We start from the raw sequence: 15,564 nt of genomic DNA on the forward strand, positions 1-15,564 counted from the left end.
CATCCCTTTGTTCCCTGGATTTCCCTTTGCAGCAGAGTTGGGATCCCTAAACCCGAGCGATTTGTCCCATTTTCCTTTTTCCATTCCATTTGCAGCTCACAGTTCCAGTCTGGTCTTGGCTCAACAAACCAGGGGCTGGAGTTTGGGAAGGGAAAAGTCCAGAACATTCCAGAAGTGCTTCAGTCACGTGGGGGAAGCCCCAGCTCCGTGGGATCCAATTGAGGCAGCAAAATTTCCCTGAATTTTGGGAGCTCAGGGGGCGCAGGGATCTCTTTTCTGGGAAAAACCATCATTCCTGACCGAGTTTTGGATTAGTACAACAGTTTAGATGAGCACCCACAGTGCCTGTGTGGTCTGCAGGCCAAAAAATGGTCAGGATTGTGAAGTTTGTTCCTCATCCCAAAGAATGGCCTGGCTGTCACCATCCGTTGCGTTTTCCATGGCAAAACCTCCTTGATTCCGCTGGAGTGAGTGATAACAGGGCGGGCTGGGCTTCAAACGCCCTCCAGCTCCTGCAACAAGTATGAAAAATTAACATTATCACTTCAAAGAGCCCGCAGAAGCAGAGATTATCCTGAGGGACCCGCAAGGATCATCGAGTCCAACCTGGTGCTGGACTTCAAAACCCACAAATTAAAGACAAATCAGCCTCACATTATTTAATTGAGCAAATCACAACCAGCACTGGAGAAACTGGGCCCAGATTCCTCTTGTGTAACCAATATTTAGTCACAGAATGTGGAAACTCGAGCTCAGATTGACTCATAGGAGGCTCTGTTAGAAAATAGTTCCTCTCTATTTTTCCAGAGCTGCCTCATCAGACGTACACTGAGATTGGCAGCTGCTTCCCTGCATATGCTGGGGAAATTCGGGAGGGTTGGAGGTTCATTCCAGATATTCCAGCTTGTCCCTGGCTTACTGGAAGTGTGAGAATGTTTAAGGTGCATAAAACTGAGCTGTAAATCGAACAGATTTTTTGTCAGGAGATGCTGCAGTTTCTGCCTCTCCCCTCCTTCAGAACCAATCCTGCCCCAGGAGTGTTTGGACAATTTTCTTGGGGAAAAGGTGGGAATTTGGGGGGCCTGGGGGGTGGATCTGTGATCCCTGTGGGTCCTTTCCCACCCAGGATATTCCATGGGTTGTGATGTGAATTGGCATGAAGAAGTGGCCCAGGGTGGAAGGCAGACACTTGACATCAGCACAAAGCAACCATGAAAAGTCCAATGCGGTTTTGGTTGGATTTCTGAGAATTTTGAGACTGGATTTATTTAGCTTGGCTCCAACACTGAGCAGCTCCACAGAGTGTCACAACAGGGGAGCAAATTAATCCTTTTTGTCCTAAATTCCATTAATTTGGCACCAGCCAGAGCCCAGCTGACTTTGGCTTTTCTCATGAGATGTGTTCATCTCCATCACCCCTACCTGAGGATGATGGGGATGGGACATTCCCAGCCTATTTCCCCACACTGGCTTAAAATTCTGTGTGGAGACTTTATTTTAGTAGGTCTGTCTCCATGGAGAAGTGGCTGGTGGGCTTTTCTGGGGATTGTGCCTCCTGGAAATATGCAGATTTCCCAAAAATTAAATTGGAATTGTGAAAGCAAATGGCATTTTAAATGGGGGTCTTTGTAGGAGCTTCCAAGTGATCATTTGTTCTGTGGGATATTTCAGAGGGATTGACGGGGCATGGAGGGACAGGACACAGGGAATGGCTTCCCACTGCCAGAGGGCAGGGATGGGTGGGATATTGGGAAGGAATGTTCCCTGTGAAGGTGAGCTGGTGCTGGGATGGAATTCCCAGAGGAGCCGAGGCTGTCCCTGGATCCCTGGAGGTACCCAAGGCCAGGCTGGATCACCCTGGGGCAGTGGGAGCTGTCCCTGCCTGTGTCAGAAGCGAACTTCCAGGTTCTTCCCCACCCAAACCATCCCGGGATTCCGCGCAGCCTTTTCTCCAGCTGGCTGGAGCCAGCGTAGCTGTGTCTCCCTGCAGGAATATCAGCTCTGCTGGAGCAGAGCCTCCCCTGATCCCGAGCAGCTCCAGGCGGAATGTGGGATAGCCAGATGGTGCCTCTGACAGCTCCTCCTCACCAGCCTGGGCACAGCTCTGCACATTCTCCCTCCTCTGACAGCACTCGGAGCCCGTTTGGAACGTGCTCAGGTCCTGCCGGTGCAGATGGGAGAGATGTGCTTGGAAAGGCCAAACCACGGCAATTAGAGCTGTTTAAAATTAATGATGGTGGTGATTAAGAGGCAACGGGAGAGGGGGAGATACCTGCTCCAGAAATAATCAGGTTGTGTTTAACCAGCGCTGGTTGTATTTTTGTAATGTGAAGAGGCAGATCGAGGTGGGAAATGAGGGGGTTTATTTGCCGTGTTTCTGGTAATTAATAATCCATATTAATTAGTGGCTGCTGCTGGGAAGTTGGGAAATGAAATTCCCGGCTGGTTCCGGGTCCTGGCCTGGCTGTGAGGAGCAGCGAGCTCTGGGTGATGCCATCCTAAGGATTATGTTCCCACTCACCGTGAGCCGTGTCCTGTTCCCAGAAACATCCAGACCCTGCGTGGGACGGGACAGGGATGGAATGGGGATGGATCATCCATAAAGCCAAGCTGGACAGGGCTTGGAGCAATCTGGGCTAGGGAGAGGTGTCCCTGTCCGTGGTCCTTCCCAACCCAAACCATCTCAAGGCTCAGGAGAATTCCTTCTCCCTCTGGCCCCGCAGAGAATGGAGCACCCAAAACCATTTATTCCAAGCCACCAGAGTTTATCTCTGGAAAAATCTGGGATTCCACTTTTCCTGAACTTCTCTCTATTTATTTCTTTTACCCAAGGTTTCGTCATCTCAAACCTTCCTGCCAAGAGGAAAGGGCTCAGGCTGGGCCAGGGGAGCTCAGGGTGGACAGCAGCAGGAATTTACCCATGGAAGGGGCAGTCAGGCCTTGGAACTGCCCAGGGAAGGTTGGATCCCCCATCCCTGGAGGTGTCCCAGGATCTCCTGGAGGTTGAACTCAGAGCTCCGGGCTGGGGACAAGGTGGGGATCAGGCACAGCTTCCACTCGATGATCTTGGAGATCTTTTCCACCCTCAGTGATTCTGTGATTCTGGGATAATACAATTCACTTAATAAGAGTCCAGCTGAAGTTTAGTCTGTGGTGGATTAAAATATTTTTATTAATCTCTGCCTGGATTTCCCTCATTTTGTGTAACAAAGGAACCATCTCCTTCTCTCTGATTGCAGCTCAGTGTTTTATTGAGGTCTCTCCACTGACAGCTGCTGTACAAAAATATAAACTCTGACTATTATTATTATTATTATTATTATTATTATTACTATTATTATTTCCCCAAAGTCTGTTGTCCATAACTCACAGCAAATACAGACTATGCACCACGCCAGCGATGCAGTTGTCATTCCATATCCTTATTTATTAATGCCTTTTCTGAACACTTTAGATAAGGATTTCACAACCAAGTTCCAGCAGAGCCGTGCTTTGCCCGTCGCACTTTAACTGGGGAAAACATTGTTGCCTGATTTTAATCACAAAAATGAAATGCTCCTAATAGAGCGAAAAACCCAATTTCCTGCAGGAGCATTTGCAGGCTGATGTGGCTCCGATATTCCTGCCATGACAGGAGAGTGATGTCTTGGGCACGGGAAAATGTTCTGGATATCCCTGAAACAAATGGAGCTGTGCTGGGTCCTTTCGAAGTTTGCATCATTGACTTTCAATTGTCATTTGTTGATAATTATTAATTAACCTCCACAGTTCCCGTGCTTTAATTCTGGGGGTGCACTGGGCATGAGAGGAGGTAAAACCCCACCAAACACTGGGACAGGGACAAGATTTGAGGATGGTTCTCCCACGCTGATTCCGTATTTGGAGCTTCTTTCATGCCTCCTCTTCCTCCTCCTAATTATTCCTGCCATGAGCAGATGAGTGACCCAGAGGGGACAAACTGGGAAGGAGTTTTGGGATGAATTGAGATAAATTTTGTCTCATCCCAAAAGTTCAGCTTGGAAGGCTGGAGCATTTTTAAGTTGCCGGTGTTGTGGGGTTTGAATTCCTTTCCCGAAGTCGCACTCCAGGATGCCGGGAAGGGTCCACCAAGCTCCAGTTTGGGACTTTTGGATCCTATTTTTAGGGATTTGTCATTGGCATGGAAGGAGGATGGAGTCAGGTGGGGGTTGGTACAAGGAACAGGAGGAGGGGAAACAGCCCCAAGTTGTGCCATGGGAGGTTCATGTTGGATTTTGGGAATATTTTCTTCATGGAAAGGGTTGTCCACGCCCAGGGCAGGGGTGGGGTCACATCCCCGGGGGGATTTAACAGATTTGGGAATGTGACACTTGGGGACATGGAAACATTTGGACTAGATGACCTCAAACAATTCTGGGATTCCACTACAACTTCAGCCTTAGGCTCCTTAAGATGGGAATTGGCTTCTGCTCCTGATTTGTTTGGTGCTGCCTCCCATGAGGATTTCCTATCGATCAGCCCCCAACACATTCCACCAATCGAATTCTTATTCCCAGTTTTGCTGACTGGGTCTGTCTGCGCCTGGGTGCGGGTCAGGAAAAATGGAATTATTCCAATCAATCACAAAGAACTCCAAGATCGGAAGAAAGCAGCGATTTCTCCCTGCAGGGTATCAACATTCCCAACTCCACTGGCAGCCATCTCCTGCAATATTCACAGGAATCCCATTCCATCCCTCTCCCGCGCCAGTGGAAGTGCTAATGAAGCAAAAGTGTCCTCAAACATGGGATGGTGACAACGCTGAGATGAAATTCGGCTAAAATAAGAACCCGGCAGAATTTGTGAGTGCTCACCACAGCCAATATTTATCCGCTGATTTTAAAGGGATAACAGGAGAGGAAGATGTTAATTGGAATAACCCTGACTCTGGAAAAATCTCCTGTTTAATCCACAGGTTGGGCTGGGCTTCACCAGCGCTCGAAGAATAACAAAATGGGGGAAGCTGTAGGATTTTCCAGCAGGAATAATTTACTGCCCTGTGGTGACACCCATTAAATGTTAACAGACAGTATCTTCCAGGATTTACTGCTGGAATTTCGCTGCTTCCCCCCCTCCGAGCTATGGAGCCGGGCTGAGAGTTATTGCCAGGTGTGATGAACAGCAGCAGCGCCTCGTGATAAGTTTGGCCATAATTCCACATTTCCAGCAGGTCCCCACAGCGGTGGCAGAGCCCAGGGAATCCATCTCTGGCCATGGATAAATGGATTCACGTGTGGAAAACCCGGATAAAGGTGCCCAGCGCTCCCACGGGGATGTGCCATTAATAAATAGGTTTAACAAGAGATCTTCTGGTCAATAAATGCTGTTCAAATCATCTCAGAGATGAGCAGGAGGTGCAGAACTTGGGCAGGAATTAAGATCCAAATAATCCAACCCTCAAAAAAAATTCACGTGGTCACAGAGAGGATGGAGAAGACTCCAAAATCATGGAATTCCTTGGGTTGAAAAAGCCCGTTTGTCCCAAGGCTGGGAATAACGTGTGGAGAACAAAGGGAATATTCTGTGGAGTTGCCAAGGACAGGATTTGGGAATTCTGGAAGAGCAGAAGAAGGGCAGGGCCTCCTCCCACAGGGTCTTTACTCAAGGATCTGTTGAGGACAGATCAGCTGTTTGTTTGTCCACCCGGGCTGGGGTTCCATGAATTAGATCCCCCTTTTCCTTCTCCATGCCCATTTTCCCACCTTACAAAACTTCCTGCTTTTGCTGCCTCGTCCTTGAATGAAAATTTCAGTAGCCTTGAGCCAGGCAGACGAGCAGGGTATAAATATTCCAACAGTCACACCTTTGTAGCGTTTGAAAGGGAAATTCTGAGCCTGGGGTTTAAATGTTTCACAAGCTCCCGTCCCCTGTTTGTCGGGACTTTGTTCCTGGATGTAAAGAGGGACCTGTGGGGCCTGGGAATCTGATTCCCAGTGATTCCCAGTGATCCCAGCTGTGCCTGCACTGGGCATTAGTGGGAAGTCCAGTTCCTCTTCTGGTGGGAGGTGTCCCTGTCCATGGCAGGGGTGGCACTGGGCGATCCTCCAGGTCCCTTCCAACCCCACCATTCTGGGCTTCTGTGATCCCACTTAAAGGGGAATTCTATCTTGGGAAAAGGGCACCTCAGACATTTTTTTCATTTATTTTATTGTACTAAGGGAAAATATTGAAGCAATTTTTCTTGAAGGTTTTTTTTTTCTTTTTTTTTTTCTTTTTTTTTTAATCATGTTTGCTTTCCACAAAGATGAACCCAAATGCTGCCAGAGGTGCTGTTTCCCCTCCTAACCAGCAATAGATCCAGGTATTTTCACCCTGATTTTCCCCATTTGGCACCAATTCAAACAATGTAATTTTATAAACTCCTCTGCTCTCCCTTTCTCCTCTCAGATATCTTTGTTCCTAACTTTGTTAAGGTTTGGGGTTTTTTTTCTCCTTTCAGCTTTGCTTTTTCTGGAAGTCAGAGCTGGGGTGGATCCCCTTGCACTGGAGAAAAATCACCTCAGTAGAAGCTGTTCACCCAGGGGCAAGATGTGGTGAATCAACAAATCATGGAATTGTTTGGGTTGGAAAAGCCAAATAATCAAATCCAACCGTTCCTCAGCACTGCTGAGGTCGGCACTGACCGTGTCCCCAAGTGCCACTTCTGCTGTCACATCCCCACGAGGGTTTAAAACCAAAATTCCTCAGGCTGGGGATCATTGTTAAAGCTCTGTCTGCAGCAGGAATTGGAATTATGGTCCTTGAGGTCCTCTCCAACCCAAACCATTCCATGATTTTTTGATCTGGGAAACTGCCCAGTCTCTTCTGTAGTGTTTTCCTTAGAGCACGGAGGGAATTCCAGCCAGGCTGACACCTTGCGCTGTCCAGTGAGTCATTTTGACTTAAATAAAGGGGAAAAATGTTTAAATTATCCCGAAATTCTAGTTCAGAACCTGTGGAGAGGCAGAAGATCTCTTCCGTAGTGTTTTCCTTAGAGCACGGAGGGAATTCCAGCCAGGCTGACACCTTGCGCTGTCCAGCGGGTCATTTTGACCTAAATAAAGAGGACAAATGTTTAAATTATCCCAAAATTGTAATTTAGAACCTGTGGAGAGGCAGAAGATCTCTTCCGTAGTATTTTCCTTAGAGCACGGAGGGAATTCCAGCCAGGCTGACACCTTGCACTGTCCAGTGAGTCATTTTGACTTAAATAAAGGGGAAAAATGTTTAAATTATCCCGAAATTGTAGTTCAGAACCTGTGGAGAGGCAGAAGGGAGGAGAGATTTCACTTCCAGAGGAACCCATTCCAGGGGGGACTCGGTGACGAGGCGTTCTCCAAGAGGAGGGAAAATCACTGGAAGTGGAAAAGCTGGAAGTGGCACCCAAATTCTCTCCCTCATCAGCATCCTGCCCTGCAGACCATCTTAATCCCTCATTACTTCCAGGCTGCAGCTCATCCCAGGGACATTCCCAGCACTGGGAATCACATTTTTCCAACAACTTTGCATAAGAACTGAACAGCACGGCCCTCGGTAGCCCCGGGAAGGCCATTTATTACCAGGGTGGGACGAGCTGTGTACAGAACATGGAGTGTGGGTAATTAAAAGTCTGGGAGCTGCAGCATTCCATGATTAATGCCTTAGGTGGGCACTCCAGCTCCTAAAACTAATGGGAAGTGACTCGAACTGCACCGGGGTCCCCGGGAGGAATCTGGGTTGCTGCAGGCGTATTGCAGATTCTTTGGCTCATTAATTACAGCTGCTCCGAGTGGAAAGTTTATAATTAAACATATAGTTTACTCCCCAACTTGGGGGTGGAGTAAATGAAGGGAATTAGGTTTCTTTCAGGATAAGCAGATGGAGGCGTGGAGGTGACAAGGAGGTTTTATCTGGACTCATCCAGAGTGGGATGATGTCATGTTTATCATCAAGTTTATCAGTTTAATTATCTTTCTAGGTGGGGCTTGAGTCTTAAAAAAGGAGGGAATTGGCAGCTTTACCTTCCTGGCAGGATCCTGTGTTGGGATGAAGTCAGTCCTATTTCCTTTACTGATCAATTTCTTTCCTGAGATTTTGAGCTGAAACTACCAGAATACGCAATTTAAAAATTAATAAATACAGGTTCCAATGCAATTAAAATGTGGTTAAAAGTACAGGGGTTGTTAGTGATAAATGTTAATTATTTTGGTGTTACCTGTCCCCAGTCAGTGCCTGGTGCCTGAATATTCCCAGTTTCTGTGTGGGGTGGGAAATCTCAGCTCAGCTTTGCAGGGAAACTGAGGCACGGGGGCTCGAGTCACTCCTAGGGAGTTTCAGCAAGGAGTTGCTCCTCAATCCTAAACTTGTGCCCTCAGCTTGGGGCAACACTTTTACCTGGAAGGGAGGGACTGACTGGAAATCCTGAGAATTGCAGCCCCTCCTTTCACTGCAGGTTTTTTGGTTGCTTTTGAAGGGTGAGAGCAGCCGTGGCTGGCGCTGGAATCGATGTTGTAAAACAAACCAAGGCCTTTGGGTGATTTCCCATTCCCAAATCCCTCTGATTCCGTGTGCATTTCACCCAGCACGGGCTCATCCACGGGCAGTTCTGTGGGTTTGTACTGGTGCAAACCCGAGCACAAACAGATCCCCCACGTGTGTGGAATTCAGGCAGCAATTTCAGCTCCCAGGGATCGATCCTGTGAGATGTTCCACAGTGATTGGTGTCATTATGGAAACCCACCATGGGATCAGTATAAACAGGAATACTGATCTTAAAGTAAAACATGGACATGAGACAAAGGAAAATATAAGATTTCATTATTTTTGTTTAAATCCCTTTGCTGTGCATTGCTAGCTTTTGCTGTTAGGTATTTTTGCCACTATGTAATTGCTTTAATGATGAATTGTACCCACTCTTTGTGTATAAAGAAACAGCAGCCTTGTGCAAACGTGTGAAAACTTGTCAGTGCTGTTACCTGCCTGCCAGGAGTGTGACCTGGCCACACCTTGGGGCTTTGTGCAGACCTGCTGGGGGCTCCCAGCCACTGCTGCTGGGGAGATATCCAACATGTTCAGAACTGCCTGGACTTGTACCCCAGCACAGAAATAGCCCCACATGTTCAGAACTGCCTGGACTTGTACCCCAGCACAGAAATAGCCCCACATGTTCAGAACTGCCTGGACTTGTACCCCAGCACAGAAGGCACAGCCCAACATGTTCAGAACTGCCTGGACTTGTACCCCAGCACAGAAATAGCCCCACATGTTCAGAACTGTCTGGACTTGTACCCCAGCACAGAAATAGCCCCACATGTTCAGAATTGCCTGGACTTGTACCCCAGCACAGAGGGCACAGCCCCACATGTTCAGAATTGTCTGGACTTGTACCCCAGCACAGAAGGCACAGCCCCACAAGAAATTGCTGATAAAAGAGGCAGAGACTGGGGTAAGGGGACGTGTATGGATGCTAACTATGAGCAAAAGCAGGGAGCACGGTGCCTGTGGAATAGCAGGCCACATAACTTTTTCAGTCTCGCCTGAGAAAGTGGCCTGGGAAATCATAAGGAGGAATTAAAACAATCCTCAGAGACAGAAGACAGCCTTGCAGGTGCTGTTTGTCAGTTTCTTGTTTTCTTGCAAGAGAAGGTGGAGGGGTGTTGTACCCCACTGACCAGTGATGGTGATGTGTTAGTTCACTGACCAGTAAGAGTTTTACCTTTCTGTACTTTTGTGTATCGGTCTATAAAAGAAGATCTAAGTGATAAACTTTGCTCTCCTGCTCAATGCACAAGAGAGTCTGTGTCGTTCTCACTGTTCCCAATAAAGTGACAAAGGTGTTGGTGAGGCAGAGACTCCCCGCGTCCCCAGGGCTGCTTGCTCGTCCCTTATCAATGAATTAATAAATTACCTTATTGATTGCCCAACCCGATTGTGGTGAGCTATTTATAACAATCTGGGCTGTGGAATCAAAGAGCCAGGAGCTGTTTATTTGCACGGTGAGAAGGAAGCGATGGCCTTTGGTGGCTCCGGTCTCAGGTCGGGTCTGAGCCTCTCTCCCAGCGCCAGGAGTTTTCCTTTGTGCCACTTCAAGGGCTGCAGCTCCGCTCCGGGTGTGTTGAGTCAATCGAAATCAGACTCATTAATCCTGGCCTGGGGCGAGCCTCCCCGGCTGGGAACATCTCAGGACCTCTCCTAATGAGTCCAGCACGGAAATCAGGGAGTGCAGGGACCGCGGGAAGTGTCGGCGGTCAGGTTTGTCCCTGTTGCTGGCAGATACGAGGTGGGTATTGATCACCCAGAGAGCGCGGCACGGCTCGGTTTCTCTGCAGAATTAAACCTGACATCTCTGTAATAATGACTGGGCCACGCTCTGCCTCTAATGAGCTTTTCCAGGCCCTGTTTGCTACTCTGGCAGTGTCCTTTCTGCTCCTGAAATTGTATGGAAATCAGAGATAAAGGCTGGGACAGATGAGGGTGTTCAGAAGGATCCAGGGACAGCTCAGGGCCCCTCCCAGGGCATGAAGGGGCTCCAGGAGAGCTGGAGAGGGACCTGGGATGGGGGGACAGGACACAGGGAATGGCTCCCACTGGCAGGGTTAGGTGGGATATTGGGCAGGAATTCTGGGGGTGAGGGTGGGTGGTGAGGGGCTGGGATGGAATTCCCAGAGGAGCCCCTGGATCCCTGGAATTGCCAAGGCCGGGTTGCAGCAGGGGAGCTGACCAGGTTGGAGTCAAAGGAATCACGGTCAGGGAGAGGCCTTGGTGCCCCGGCAGTGCCAGCAGAGCCCTGGTGTGATAGGATATTGTAGATAGGATATAGGATATAGGATGTAGGATATAGGATATAGGATATAGAATATAGGATGTAGGATATAGGATGAAGGATATAGGATATAGGATATAGGATGTAGGATATAGGATGAAGGATATAGGATATAGGATGTAGGATATAGGACATAAAATGTCCTATATATATAGGATATAGGATATATCTATATAGGATATATATATAGGATATAGGATATAGGAGATATATATATAGGATATATATATAGGATATATGATATATATATATAGGATATATATATAGGATATAGATATATATATATAGGATATATATATAGGATATAGGATATAGGATGTAGGATATAGGATATAGGATATAAGATATAGGATATAGGATATAGGATATGGGATACAGGATACAGGATGTAGGATATAGAATATAGGATATAGGATATAGGATATGGGATATAGGCTATAGGATATAGGATATAGGATATAGGATACATAGGATATAGGATATATAGGATGTAGGATACAGGCTATAGGCGATAGGCTATAGGATATAGGATATAGGATATATAGGATATAGGACATATAGGACATATAGGATATATAGGATATAGGATATAGGATATAGGATATCTAGGATATCTAGGATATCTAGGATATATAGGATATAGGATATAGGATATAGGATATAGGATATATAGGATATATAGGATATATAGGATATAGGATGTAGGATATATAGGATATATAGGATATATAGGATATATAGGATATATAGGATATATAGGATATAGGATATAGGATATATAGGCTATAGGCTATAGGATATAGGATATAGGATATAGGATATAGGATATCCTCCTGGATAGCGGAACAGGCACAGACAGCTGCTGGAGCATCCACCAAGCCCCCGCCACAATGCCTGTCCTCATGGGCTGCCCCCAAAAGGGGTCAGAGCCATGGATTCCTGCTCTCAGGTGAGGCAGGAGCGTCGCTCTGGCTCCGAGCGAGCTCTGTCCCAGCTCCCTGGCCAGGCAGAACAAAGCGGCTCCCTGGGTTTGATTTTCCTGGCTGGAGGCACGGAAGGGGAGCAGCTCGGCTTGGCTCGAGCGCTGCAGCCAGACAAGGAGTCCCTTATGTTGTTTTGCCCAATATCCCTGGAACTGAGGTTTTTTCCATTCCCAGGCTGGGCTCTCTGGCTCGTCCCCTCCCTGTGCTCCATTTCCCTGCCCCAGCTCCCTCCTGTCCCCTTCCCTGCAAGCACAGCCCTTCTCTTACCTCAGGAATTCTGAGCTTCCATCAAGGTTTGGTTCTGGATCATCCATACCTGGGCTGGGAACTGTGGATTTTGAACTGCTCTCAGCTTTCTTCTCTCTGGGACAGGTCAGTTCACAGAAAACCCTCCAAAACTGGCTCCAGAATAAAGTAAAGTAAAGTAAAGTAAAGTAAAGTAAAGTAAAGTAAAGTAAAGTAAAGTAAAGTAAAGTAAAGTAAAGTAAAGTAAAGTAAAAAGTAAAATAATAAAATAAAATAAAATAAAATAAAATAAAATAAAATAAAATAAAATAAAATAAAATAAAATAAAATAAAATAAAATAAAATAAAATAAAATAAAATAAAATAAAATAAAATAAAATAAAATAAAATAAAATCCTTTAAATGCTGAACCTGCACAGGGACTCCCATGGATTTCAGTGAGATTTCTTTTCATGACATTTGTTCCCTTCTTCTCTTCCTTTCATTATTTCTCCATGAGTTCCTGTTCTGCTTCCTGCTGAAGTTCAGGATGCTGGATTTGATCTGTGAAGTCCTGGATTTATTCTGTGAAATTCTGGCCTTTAATCTGTGAAGTGCTGGGTATATTCTGTGAAGTCCTAGATTTGATCTGTGAAGTCCTGCTCCTCAATCTGTGAAATCCCACGTGCCAACACTCCTGTAAATTTATTTCCATTCCCCTGCTCGGCCCTGACTGCGGTAAATCCCGGAGCGCTGCCTGTCGGCATCGCTGTTGATCTGAGAGGCGCACTTAGCTCCTGTGCCAGCTGGGAATTGTGCAGGTTTCCAGGGTGGTTTATTAGCGCAGGAAGTCAGGCAGATGTGACAAACACCTCCTGAACTCGCTAAAACACCCAAATGTGTCGCACACAGAGAGCCGTGAGGAGCAGCTCCAGCCTCGGGAAGGAGCAAACAGGTTTTGGGATGGTTTATGGGAAGCTAGAGGAGAAATCCCTTGGGGCAGCCTGAGTGCTGACCTTCCCAAATTGCTGTGAAACCCCAGCAAACCTTTGGGCAAAGCCAGAGGAGCTGCGATCGCGCTCCCTCCTCTTCCAGGGATTATTTAACGGGATGCTTTTAAGCGAGGTTTTGTGCCCCTGGCTGGCTCAAGTTGTCACCTGAGTCGTGGCTCTGCGAGCGCTGCCCTCACCCTGGGGCTCCTCGTGGTGTGTGGAAGTGACCCCCAAACTCTCAATTATTGGGAACAGCGGGAACGCTTTGGATTTACCCTCAGGACAAGGAGGGAGCCCTGATGCCCGTGAGGGTTCTTCCCCCAGGGTGGGGTGGGGATCTGACCGGGCTCCACAGGGAATGGGCACGGCCTCGAGGCTGCCAGAGCTCCAGGACCCTTTGGATAACGCTCCCAGGGACGCGGAATCTGAGAATTGTGGAATTGTTAAGGGGGAAAAGCCCTCTAAGATCAAGTCCAACCCAGCACTGTGATGGCCACCACTGACCCATGTCCTCAAGTGCCACAGCCACACATTTCTGGAATGTTTCCAGGGGTGGGGACTCCACCACCACCCTGGGAACGTTTGTTCCAATGGTGGAGACCACCCTTCTGGTGAAGAAATTTTTCCTAAAAGCAAACTGTGATTGGGATGGTCCTTGGGGTTTCTTGGGTTGATCCTTGAGGTTTCTTGGGTTGATTCTTGGAGTTGTCCTTTGCCAAGCCAGGACACAGATTCAAAGATCCTTGAGGGCCCTTTCTAGCCCAGGATATTCCATGATTCCACGGAAATTGAGGTCCCAAGCAACAGCCAAGCTGCTGACTGAGCCCAAGAAAAGTGTGTCTGAAATCCCCTCTTTGTCTAAACAATTCCTACCAGACTCTGCCTGCTAAACCACCAAAACTCTTCCTTGTCTTAAAGGACATCTGGAAGGGAAACAGAAGGAGAACTGGATGAAAAATTTCCCAGATATGAACGGAAGGTCAGCGGATGAAATACGAAATGTCACATTTGTTGCTCAACTGAGCAGGATTGCAACTGGAAAAATGCAGCCCTTCAGTCCTGCCTCTGAAAATAAACCCGAGTCCAAGAGAAGTCCTTGAGTGCAGACACAAGGATCGGAATTAAATTTCCTCATAACTCCTGGGTAATGGAGTTCTGCCAGAGCCAGGAGTCAATTAAGGGGATAAATACTCCCATAACTCACCAACACTTTGCATTTCAGGGGTATTTTGCTGAAGTAAGCACTTAATGTGATTATTGTGTTTCAGCCTGATTTAAGATGACAACTTTTGCATTTCCTAAATATTAATTAGCCTGGAATTTCTATTTATTTAAACTCGGAGGCAGCGAGTGGGTAGCTGCGTGATTTACCTCTGACTCCTGGCACTTCCCTCAGCTGGGACGTTAGGAATGCAATTGTGACCAATTAACCTTCGTGCCTGTCAGCAGAAAGGATGAACAATGGAGCTTGGTGGGTTTGTTTGGGGGAATAATCATCCCACAAACCAGGGCAGGCATCTCCTCCTCTGGATGAGGCTTTTGGATGCCTGCTCAGGGCAAAAAAAAATGGGGTTTTAATGGATTTTTCAGCTGTTTGGGTGCTGCTCCCTTGGGATTAGGCTGTTCCCTTAGGGACACGGGGCTGCATGGCTTGTGTGGAGCTCTGGCTGCCCACCCGAGGGTTTGGGATAATTCCACAGGAATGGGAATGAGAGAGACGGATTTTTTAAACCAAACAAGGAGTTAGAAGGGGTACGGGGAAGGAATTCCTCCCTGGGAGGGTGGGGAGGGAACAGAATTCCCAGAGGAGCTGTGGCTGCCCCTGGGTCCCTGGAAGAGTCCAAGGCCAGGTTGGAGCAACCTGAGATAGTGGAAGGTGTCCTTGCCCATGGCACTGGATAATCTTTAGCCAAACCACTCCATGATTCCATGAAAAGGAGAGTCCTCACTGCAGAGATGGAACATTTTCTACGTCAGACCCTTCAGGACACCCTGAACCCCTTTGAGACCTCTGAAATCCTCACCCTGTGGTATCCAAGAGCTGTGGAATTGTGTCATTCAGCTGCTGTGTGGCACGGAGGGAAGGTGGGTATGGAAAAGCTCAAATAGGCTGAGATTAGAGGACTCTGGGCACCCACATCTCCCTTTGGATTCTAACCGGAATTTGTGTGCTCGGCAGCAAAAATGGAGATTTTTTATCGAGCAGCACCAAGTGGAGCATGGAAAATCTCCCCCCAAGGAATTCTGCTCCACTTCTCCACCCCAATTACGACCCTCGTTGCGCTCTCTTGGCTCTGCTCTCCATGTAATGAGGTGATGGTTGAAGGATTCCAGCTGCAATGGACCAACAGCCACCAAATTCCCTCAAAACATCTTTCCCTTAAACACCTCCCTTCTTCCAGCCACTGGGATGCTGAAATTTCTGTGTTTCCCCAGAAGGAGCTGTTTGTCACCCTCGCAAAAGGATGTCACCCATCTTGTGGATGTTTATTGAAACTTTGGATCATCTCTGGCTTGGAGATGTATTTTTAGCTCTGTACTTTTTGAAATTTGAGAGTGTTGTTGG

This window comes from Poecile atricapillus, chromosome 29 (genome assembly GCF_030490865.1).
Source record: "Poecile atricapillus isolate bPoeAtr1 chromosome 29, bPoeAtr1.hap1, whole genome shotgun sequence".
NCBI lineage: Eukaryota > Metazoa > Chordata > Aves > Passeriformes > Paridae > Poecile > Poecile atricapillus.